Source organism: Equus przewalskii, chromosome 19 (assembly GCF_037783145.1).
Source record: "Equus przewalskii isolate Varuska chromosome 19, EquPr2, whole genome shotgun sequence".
Classification (NCBI taxonomy): Eukaryota; Metazoa; Chordata; class Mammalia; order Perissodactyla; family Equidae; genus Equus; species Equus przewalskii.
Window position 1 is genome coordinate 21,725,739 of NC_091849.1, and position 10,996 is coordinate 21,736,734.

The 10,996-nt window shown below is 36.9% G+C and overlaps 1 pseudogene; it reads right to left on the reverse strand.

The window, feature by feature from the left end:
• Positions 1 to 3,912: 3,912 nt before the first annotated feature.
• LOC103546698 (ATP synthase-coupling factor 6, mitochondrial pseudogene) lies at positions 3,913 to 4,239 on the reverse strand (annotated as a pseudogene).
• Positions 4,240 to 10,996: the final 6,757 nt, after the last annotated feature.

The following is a 10,996-nucleotide window of genomic DNA, read 5'->3' on the forward strand; positions in this document are numbered from 1 at the left end:
CTAACATCTGATACCAATCTCTCTCCTTTTTGTCCTTCTCCCCCAACCCCCACCTGAAAAGCCCCAGTACATAGTTGTGTATAGTTGTAAGTCCTTCTGGTTCTTCTATGTGAGCCCACACCACAGTGTGGCTACTGACAGACGAGTGGTGTGGTTCTGTGCCCAGGAACCAAGCCCAGGCTGCCAAAGCACAGCACCCCAAACTTTAACCAGTAGGCCATCAGGTCTGGCTCTGTTTTTTTTTTTCTTCCCCTGACTTTGGCTTACTTCAGATTGAAAGCATTATTATTACAGATTATATTTGGAAGGACATCTCTTGTCAATCAAAATCTCATTTTTCCCAATAATTTTGAGAGCATGATGTTTCTGTTATGATTTCACAGGTATTTCTTATTCCTTTTTCCCTTCTAATTACCTGAGAGTTTAGCTTGCTTAATCTCACAGAAGGTTCTCAGAATTTGTATATGTCAATATTGATCTGTAACTGCTAATTTAGTACTTAAAGAACAAGAAGGTTGTACGGAAATGTATAGAAATATAAACATAATTCCTAAGACTTCGCTAGCTTACAAAAACTGGCCATTTCCCCAAAGAGTTCAGATACTGAATACAGCACTGTCTTCTTCCTCACCTCCCAACACGTGATTAAATCCATGCTGTAACATCCTTGAAAACTGAAAATTGCCTTGAGCATCTCTGTTGTCAGGAAACACATTATCTCCTAAGTAGTCCATGTCATTGTCAGACAATACTGAAGGATAAGAAGGTCTCAATAGTGAAACAAGCTCTGTCTCTTGGTCCTCATTCCTCAAGCCACTCTAATCTGGCTCTTGTTCTCATTGTTCCTCCAAATTGGCCACCTATGACTTTTATGATAGTAAATCCAATGGCTATACACCAGGATCATCTTAGCAAATTCTCTCAGCAGCATTTGACCCAGTTGGCATTCTTGACTTTTGGAAGGCTTTCTCCGTTTTTGCTGTCACTATGGCACTTTCTCATGGATGTTTGCCTAAGTCTCTGGGCATGGCTTCTCAGTCTGCTTTGACAACATATTCACCTCAATTCCAAAAGAAAAAAAAATTTCCAGAAATGCTTTGTACCACACAAAATGTGTAGCTAAAGATTGACATTTTCTTTAGGTGTAGAGCCAATTTACTTAGGAAAGTAGTGGACCTGGAACACACAATGCACTCAATAAATTGAAATGATTCACTTTTTTCTTTGAAGGACAACATTAATTAGGATGAATATTCTTTTTTTAAAATAAAAAATATGTAAGCAAAAAAATCAACTGATAATTTCACTTTCTATGTTTGTTATTGGACTTGGTTGAATGATATTTAATATCTGCAATATTTTGGAGTATTGATTTTGGCTAACATAATTTAAGAAGGATATCATTGGTGGTAAATGATTTAAACAAATTCAAGATACATATCCTTAATTTTTTTCTCAATTTTCAATTATACTTTAACTAAACTTGTAGTAATTAAAAAGATAACAAATCCTTTTGTAAGGAAGAAAAATTATACATATTTTATAATGCAAGAAGGTGGCCAGATTTTCTTTAATGGGTTATATGTCTTGAGAAGATAGCTTAATGCAAAGTATGTGAAAGATTTAAAGGTGAAGCAAATTCTCTTGTCCTTTTCTTTAATAAACACCATCACAATTGACCTTTAAAGCTGATAAAGCTATAAGGAAAGACAAGAGCAGATGCAATATTCTGCCATACCTGTTTGAATATATTTAACAGTTTGCCAAGGAAATGATTCTTTCTTTATCCAAAGCAATTTCAAGTTGATTTTAATTTCTATGCCGGTACTTTGTAATACCAAGGTTTTTCTTATAAAATAAATTGAAACAGGAAGTTAACTGGAAAATAAAAGAATCTTTTCTTTTGCTAGTCTTTGGGGGTTTGAGATAATGAAGACAATAGCTTCCAGTGACATAAAGAGATGAAATAGCAAGCAAGCATCCACGTTTGCTAGTTCTGTGTTGTGCCTGAGGATGATCTCAACTCTATCTACAAAGGTGTGGGAATTAGGTTGCCTTTTATTTGACCTCAACGTTTTTGATTTGTTATATTGTCATTTAGTCCGTGAAAATGTTCAACCTAATCTTTCCAGACTCTTATAATCAACTAGAGTGGTATTGATCTTCCTATCATTCTTGTACCTCTGGAAATCATGTATGAGTAAAAATGTGCACACTCTTCTGGATGATCTACTGCTATTCAATATGCTCTTAATTATAAATAGCTCTTTCTAAATTTACTGCTGCGATAAACATCATACTCTGATATATACATATATATATATACTCTTTTATCCACCCATGCACATTTATATTCATACTTTTATAGTCACATATGCCACAAATTTCACTCCCAGATGTCTCACTGCCGTATCTATTCTGCACTTACCCTCTAAACAATCTGAAGCCATTAATAGACACCTGGCTATGAATGAATTGCGCACAGAGCTCCCTGAGAAAGCCTGGAAGGAAATAAGTTTACCTGAGCTGGCTTTAGTTCACTTCTTTTCAAATCTTTCAGCTATGGGTAGGAGACATCATTCAGCATGAGTAATGAAAATGTGAAATACAGCACAATGCACATTCATCTATCCTTCACTATTTTCACTAATTATTAATATTTTCCCATTACCGGTTTCCTTCTATCTATATTTTTTACTACATTTTGTTGGTAATGATGGTCAACCATTTGAAAGTAACTTGCAAACGTCATGACATTTCACCCTTAAATACTTTATCATGCTCTTCTTTTTTATCACGCATTTATGAGAATAAGAACATTTTCCTCATAACCACAATACAATTAAAACACATGACTGTTAAGATTAATTTAATTATACTTAGTCCATAATGTTGAGCCAAGACGTGAGTTTTTTGAAGAATCCAGGACAGTTTTCACGTAGATTGTCCCAGAGTCTGGCTCTCTTTGACTACTTCCTCATGACTGACTATATTTATAGCCACATTTTTTGAGGGGGGCAAAAATAGGGTGGGTTGTGGGTTTTTTAAAATTGCTCCACATCAAGTGGCACTTAACTTCAATTTTATGCCACTATTAGTCTATTGGTGATGCTCAATGTGACCACTTGGTTAAGGTGGTGCTATCTAAAATGCATCTATTGTAACACTATCTATTCAATTTATAAGGAATAGTCTGTGGGTGAGTGATATTTTCAAATCTGGTGAATATGCAGTATCCCAACATCATGGACCCAATGGGTTCAGCATCAACTGATAACTGATTATCTGTCTTTATTAAAAGAAAGTTCAGGTTACAAAGTTAATTCATTTGCCACAATTGAACAACAACAAATACATATCTCAAAATTATTAAATATAAAGTTCTTAATCTCTTTATAAAATTAGTCACTCCAAAAAATCAAAATATGGAGGCCAACAAACACAACTAAATGTGTTTGTCAGCATACAGACAGAGATGGGAATGGTTAAAAACTTAGGGACCACAGCTACATTGTTTATTAACTTCTAGTTAGAAATTAAGCATCTACAACATACCAATCTACCAATGGGAATATACTGTTAATATTTTCAAATTGCTCAAATATTACCTGGATTGTTTTTCTTTGTTTTTCACTTTCTCAAGCCCTGTCCAAATTGTTTATTTGTTTATTTATTTGGATAGAAAACGAAGGCAGAAAGGGGCATTTGGGAAACAGCCATGACGTCAAGGCACTCTATCAAGATATTCCTTTATTTTCTTTCTTTTTATTTTACACCCAACATCACCAAATAATTTATTTGGAATGAAAATCAAAAGAAGATTTGACACTTACAAAATGTTTATTCTGATACTTCTGATTAGCTGTACAACTAATCTAGGAAAAATTACTAAATTAATTTTACATTATTTCTTCAAGACTGAGGTTTTCCCATCATTTCAAAATCAGGATCTTCAAATATAAAGTTAGGGAACACAGTCATCTTTGCTTTACCGTATATTTGCTTAAACTTAAAAAGCTCCCTCTCGAGCGCTTGCTGATACTCCGGGCCAATCTCAACAGGTCCTCCAGAAACCCATCCCTTAGATTTGTATTCTCTAATCTTGTCCACAAAGAACTCCTGTAAAAGATCAAGTTCCTTATTAAATGCCACTGCTGTGACACCAACGTTCCTCTGCAAATGCACTGAGGTTGCAGACTGAACGACAGAGAAGAACTTGAACAGCCTCTGAACGATCATAGCGATTCTGTTACCTGTGCTCAGAACAGACCTGCTGGAGTCATGGCCACTGCCTCCTTTCTACTTCCAGCCCTGGCACTGCCCTGATCTGCACACCTGCCATGGCAATGCGTTACGGGCCACCATTTCCATCTGTAGATGCCCATGAGATACAAAGCTTTTCAGAAACAGTCAGCTTCCACTTTCTCTTGAGGCATTTTGAAGAGAAGGATTAGAAATAATACCAAATGCACTATCTTACCTGAATTTGAAGAAGTAAGAAAACATAATGGACAAACACCCTTTAGAAAAGTCTGGTCAGCACTCCCCCTGGCGATGTTTAAATTGTACTAAGGAAGACAAATTAAATTATGAAGGGGTTTGAACAATAGGAAATTGTACTGAAAAGTGAAAATGAGGTCTTTCATTTTGGAAAGTCAAAGACTAAATGAAAATATAACAGCAGCACAAAAAATTATGGAGGCTGTTGATTGATGGGTGAGCAAATCCAAAAATACTAAAAACATTCGCAACACAGAAAAAGAGGTAGTTTCAGGGTCAAAGTTTTACATGGTTGCAAGTAAAAAGCCTAGAACACATTGCCATTTAAGACTTATAAGCTAAACATATAAATTTGAGAAGTTTGACATAAATTAACGAGTGACACATTCAAATCTGAGGGTAAATACCAGTTAAGAACATTTGAGAAGAATTGTGTGAAGAGCAAGTATCATTTTTTCTTTTGTTAAATTTCTCTTAGTTTTCAGAGATAGCCGCCTAAAAAAGTTACACAAGTGAGCAATATAAAAAGCTGTATATTTCCATATTTTAGATGATGTAATTTCTTATTTTTGAAATATATATTACTTCTGCTTTCAAAAACAAAACAATAAAGAAAAACCACAATTATGCTTTTGTGTTGATTTCCAAATTATTAGTATTATTCTCTAATATAAAATAATACACATTCATTTCTGAGAATAATAAAGAGGATTAATGCATTATCTCACAGCTGATAAGTGATTGCTATTAACGTTCAGTGTATTTTTTTCTCTTTTTTTCTAATTATTTCCTTTTATATTTGGTTCACACTGTATATGTAGTTGACACTCCATCTCATATATTGATTTCTTATTTAACTTGTGAATTTGAGTCTCTGAGAAGAGGAGCATCTGTCTATGTCACATATTGGGACTCTTGACAAATAAAACAAAATAATGAAACGAAAACTCACTAGGCTAATAAAATAGGTCTCCTGGCAAGGTAAGATTTCAAAATTCTGCTAGCACTTCTCTATTTAGCATCACAGATAAATGGTCATCTGGGTGCAAAACTTCTTTCCCTCATCCCAAACCTCCTGAATGATCCTTTTTAATTACAAAAATGCAAATCTAGAAGGTGTGATTTGTCTTCATGAAACTTTCGTGTAATTTAGCCATTGTTACCATTCCTAACTATCCTTAGTTGGCATGGTTCTTGACAGGCATGAGGTAATCTTTCCTCGGATTCAGGGAACCTTCTGGGTGAGAAGTTTCAAAAGTGACCCTGAGATTTGGTGGATGGGTTGTAATAGTTACGACTGAAATCTTGGGTCAGGAAAGAACAAAGGCCCCAGAGAAGAACTCACTGTGAGGAGAGCAGAGCCATTTGGGTTTTCTACCAGGCTCTGGCATTTCATGGAGAAGGCCTGATAACTTGTGGCTGAAGCTGGTACCCACTCTGGGCTCAGCTACCCTACCAAAGTACCATGTTTGGGAGATAACAGCCAAGCCTGTGAATGTGAACTAAAAGACTTGCTTCTGTCACATCCAGTTCTGGGGCACCACTGGGGCCTGTACAGAAATCTGGGTTGCCAAGAGCATTGTAGCGTACACAGCCCCACACACGGCATCAAGATGGGAGCAATGTAAGCAAGACCAGATCTTACCAGTGTAAGCAAGATCAAGATCATTGATTCCAGTTTCATTTTATCCTTCTCTTGAGGCTTTTGAAAATAAGCCTAACTCCTTTAAAATGAGTGGGACTCCATGGGTCTTTGGGCACTTCAGGTGAGTGCCATGAGAGGGAGATCTTGGACTTCTTGTTGATAACAAGAAATTATTAAAGGTGGAAAAACAAAGCAAACAAGTCAAACAAACAAAACAATGTCTTTGAACTTCAAGGTGATACATCCAGTGATGCAGATTACGTGATTCTCCCCAAGCATGAAGGAGAGCCAAGGACGTTAGTGGCCCCAAACAGTTGCCTTTGTCCAAGTTACTATTGCTCTCAGTACTAAGGAAACTAACCAGGTAGAAGCATGCGATGTCATGAAAGATGCACTCATTCGCCAACTGAGACAATTTTTTTAAACTTGATTTTTTTAAAAAAGAAAAGTTTAACGACTAAATGCTTGGAAACTAAGGTTGTCTTTTAATATTTTACTTTCATAGCATTGTTAACTAATTAATAGAAGTCTATATGAGGAGGAAGGCGTAGTATTCTAATTTTTAAGAGCATCAGCAATCATTGCTGTTGCACTCTTCATTGTTGCCACTATACTCTTCAAATCCGCTTGAATGAGAATATATATTTGCCAAAATCTGTACACTAATTCTGAATCTTCACTTGACTGATTCACAGAAGATTGGTCTTAGCATGGTCAATGATTTGTTTGTTTTATTTAAGGGTAATTTTATAACCCTTCAAATCGCTCATTGTGACATTTGTTTACTGAATGATTGCCTTGGTAAATGCAATTCTTACTTTTCAGACAATTAAGCAAATGTTTTCAGAAATATAGAATTTCCCCAATCAATAAGGCCTTGAAAGTTAACTAAATTTCAACTGTTACAAGTAAAAGACCGATATGTCCTTATGCCCCCTTACCCCCTAGACTATGTGAATAACTATTTTTTAAGGAAAAGAAAAGAAACTCTCTATGCATTTAATCAGGCTAGACCAGCCTATTTGGTAGCTGTCACTTGAAATGGATGTTGTGTCACCTTCTCGTGAATGGATGAAAACATACCCCCTAAATAAATGCTAAACAGGACTCAGCAGCAACAGAGTGTAAAGAGGACGGTGAAGGGGTGGGGCAGGCATAATAAAAATAAATAAATAAATAAATGAACCAAAAGTGTTTTACAAAGCGCAATGATAAATCTCTCTGGGCTATCATTGTTGCATTTATTTGAAAGACAGGAGGCATCGTTTGGGCACACCTTGAGCCATTTTATCTTTACAGTTTGGCAATGGCATTTTTCCTTCAGGGAGAGAGAAAAGGATGGAAAGGAAAAATCAAAACAAAGGAGGACAATAAAAGAAGAGACAGAGCTCACAAACTTGAGTTATTGCTAACGTCATCAGAACGTCCATTTCAGTCAGCCCTTCACTAGGATACGATCCAGGAACTGGGAATCTTGTGGGAATTTTGTATACATTGTTATTTCAACTTTTAAAGATGGGGCCGTCAAGCTGAGTTACTACCTGGATAGAAAGAAAATGAAAGATTTAAAATTGCGGAAAATGGTAAAGCTGATAAATTATATTTTATCCCTGTCAGCTATTTTCTTACTCTGAATTGTGGGATTGAAGTAGATTTGTTTAAAGGATAAGAGAACAAAAAGGACTTTAAGGAGATGAAAACATTTATCGGGAAAGTGGTAGAATCACATGTGGGGAGAGATCTCTTATCATTTGAGAAAACATTCAAAAGATTGTATTCATTTTTTCCAAAATAAGGATAAGTTTAGAGCATTGATATCATTTCTCCTGTCTTTGTTAACTGCTGTACCTCTGTACCCAACGTAGACAAATCCGGGAACAGCAGAAAGAGAAATATTAAAATGAGAACCTAGCACTAATGCTGTCAATGAGAATGCTATTTTCCCAGTAACTATTACATAATGGCCAAGCTTCCATCTTCCTCTTTCCCGTCAAATCAGGATGGACTTCACAATATGATCTTAACCACTGACTCTTGTGAGTTCTTGGTTCTTATTCCGTCCTGTGAGTAGGAGAAGACAGGGCAGACTCTCAAAGGCCCCTCTGACCTTGGGCTGCCATTTGGTTCCAAAATCAATGCCAATTTTTGGGTTTTGTAATGGCAGACCTCTTGGTACTTTCATGTACCAAAATCTCCTCCAGTTACTGTGGCTACATAACAAATCATCCCCAAACTTAGTGACATCAAGTAATTATTTCTTATGCTCAGGGAGTAGTGGTTCAGGAGTTCAGACAAAATACAGCAGAGATAACTTCCTCTGATCCTTGATGAGTTCTGGGGCCTCAGTGAAAGACTCGAGGGCTGGAACTAGAACCATCTGAGGGCTATTCACTCAGTGTCTGGCTGTTGATGCTGACTATGGGCTAGGAACCTGGGTTCTTCTCCCTGTGGGCCTCTCATTTTGACCTCTCTAAGTGAACTAGTGAGGGCTTCCTATCAGCATCGTGGCTGGATTCCAAGGGCAAACATCCCAAGAGAAAGAGAGCCAGGAGGTATGGAAGCCATGCAGTGTTTTTTGTGATACATTCTATTTATGGGAAAAGAAGTCTGCTCAAGGTTCAAGCAGCAGGAGAGGGTGAGAGGAGGCTTCATCTCTTCATAGGGAGTGGCAAGGTTTTGGAAGAGCATGAGGGACCAGAAATATTGCCATGACCTTTTTGGGAAATATAATCTTCTTCAACTAGGAAACTAAAGTATGGAGCAGTTAAGAGATTTCCTCAGCAGATTCATATCTGGCAGGTGGTGGGGCAGAGAACCAATCCCTCTCTTGCATACTCCAAAAACTTTCTTCTTTCAAATTACACAACAGTGAGGAAATATTAACCCCAGCTGGATGGGAGTTGCCCTCAAGAGGGAGGTGACATCTTCAGCGAAATAAAGGCTCATAAAGAGAGAAAAATGAAAACACACTGAGTCATTTCACAAAATTGGCATCATCCCAGCCTGGTCTGCAAGAATTAAATATCATTTGAGTGTGTTATTGGAAAGTGTTCTGCCATGAAGAAATTTCCAACTTTAAAACTCTTGAGATTTAAATCGATAAATATTATGGGTAAAGTGTCTGAAGATGTAAACTCTACTATTGGTTTTAATATGTAAATATGAAAGGAATACTTAAAGTATGTACAATAACAAATAGGACTTAAAAAATATAATGTGATATGAGATATTTGCCAGTATCAAAGGAATGCCATTGGACAAAACAAACATGTCTGCTGTTACTCTAAGTAGCTAAAATATAAAGCGTGCTGAATTAAGTTTGACCTCTAAAAAACTGTTAGTGATTTCTGATTATGATTGTTTACCTTATATAAACCTGAAAGACATACATGTTTTAATTACGTTATTATACATAAATATTATACCACAAGGGCAACTTCTTTATTAAAAATACTATAGCTACAAAAACGTCAATGATAAGAAAAAAATATATTACCAGGAAGGGGGAGTTACATTAAATATGATGACATCTTAGCCTGGCTTCTCCCCAAGCGAGCAGTAGACAGATTCTTGTATTCAGTTAGTTTGTGTGGGAATGATTCTAAGGAAGCAGGACTGCAGAAAGTGGGATAAAAGAGCTAGCAGGAAAAGCAACAACACATGGGTGAGTTTTTGAATTAGTCACCCAATTCCAACAGAAGTTTCTGAGGACACTAACGGAATGGATCTCAGATTTCTCTGCTGGAGAATGATATTCCATCCTTCATTGGACAATGATGATCGAATGGGCATTCACGCCCCTCTAATCCTGCATGCACATGCTGAGAGCAGAGCAAGTTCCCATAGTGTCCCAGTTGATTATTTCAGAGGAGCCACAGGGCAGAGAGTGAGACATATGCAGCATAGGAATGAGGCAGTATGTTGTCCAAATATACCTGTGCAAGGCTGGAGTATGGATGTGTAATTTACATCAAATGTAATGCACAGATCTTTTTTTTTTTTTTTTGAGGAAGATTAGCCCTGAGCTAACATCTGCTGCCAATCTTCCTCTTTTTACTGAGGAAGACTGGCCCTGCGCTAACATCTGAGCCCACCTTCCCCTACTTTATATGTGGGATGCCTACCACAGCATGGCTTGACAAGTGGTGCCATGTCCGCACCCGGGATCTGAACCTGTGAACCCCGGGCCGCCAAAGCAGATGTGAGCACTTAACTGCTGCACCACCCAGCCGGCCCCAAAATGCACAGATCTTAAATGTTCAGTTTAAGGAGAGTTGACTGGTGTATAAACACATGAAACCTTCACTCTAAGCAAGATATGACTGTCACCATCACCCTAGAAACTTTCCTAAAGTCTCTTTCTGGTCAATTCTCTCCAACTTCAAGGCAATTACTCTCTGATTTTTATAACTTTAAACCGGAATTTTAATTTAAATTAAATTAGTCTGTTCTACAACAATATAATGTAATAAAAATATATACTCCATTGTGTATGACTTCTTTCACTCAACATAATGTTTTTGAAGTTCGTTCATGTTGTTATGTACACTAGTTGTTCATTTCGTTCTATCCTTGGGTGGTATTTTTTTTGTTGGAATGTACCACTATTTGTTTATCCATTCCCTCATTGATGGCATTGTGTTTTCCAGTTTTGGAGAATTATGAATAAGCTTCCTATGAAGATCCTTGTCCACACATTTTTGTAGACATCTGTTAATATTTCTTTGTGGCAAGTACCTAGGAATGGAATTACCTACTCATAGAGTATGTACTCAACTTTATAACAATGTTGCTAAGCAGGCCTACATATGATGGTGCCATTTTACAGTCCCACTAGTTGCTCTGCATTCT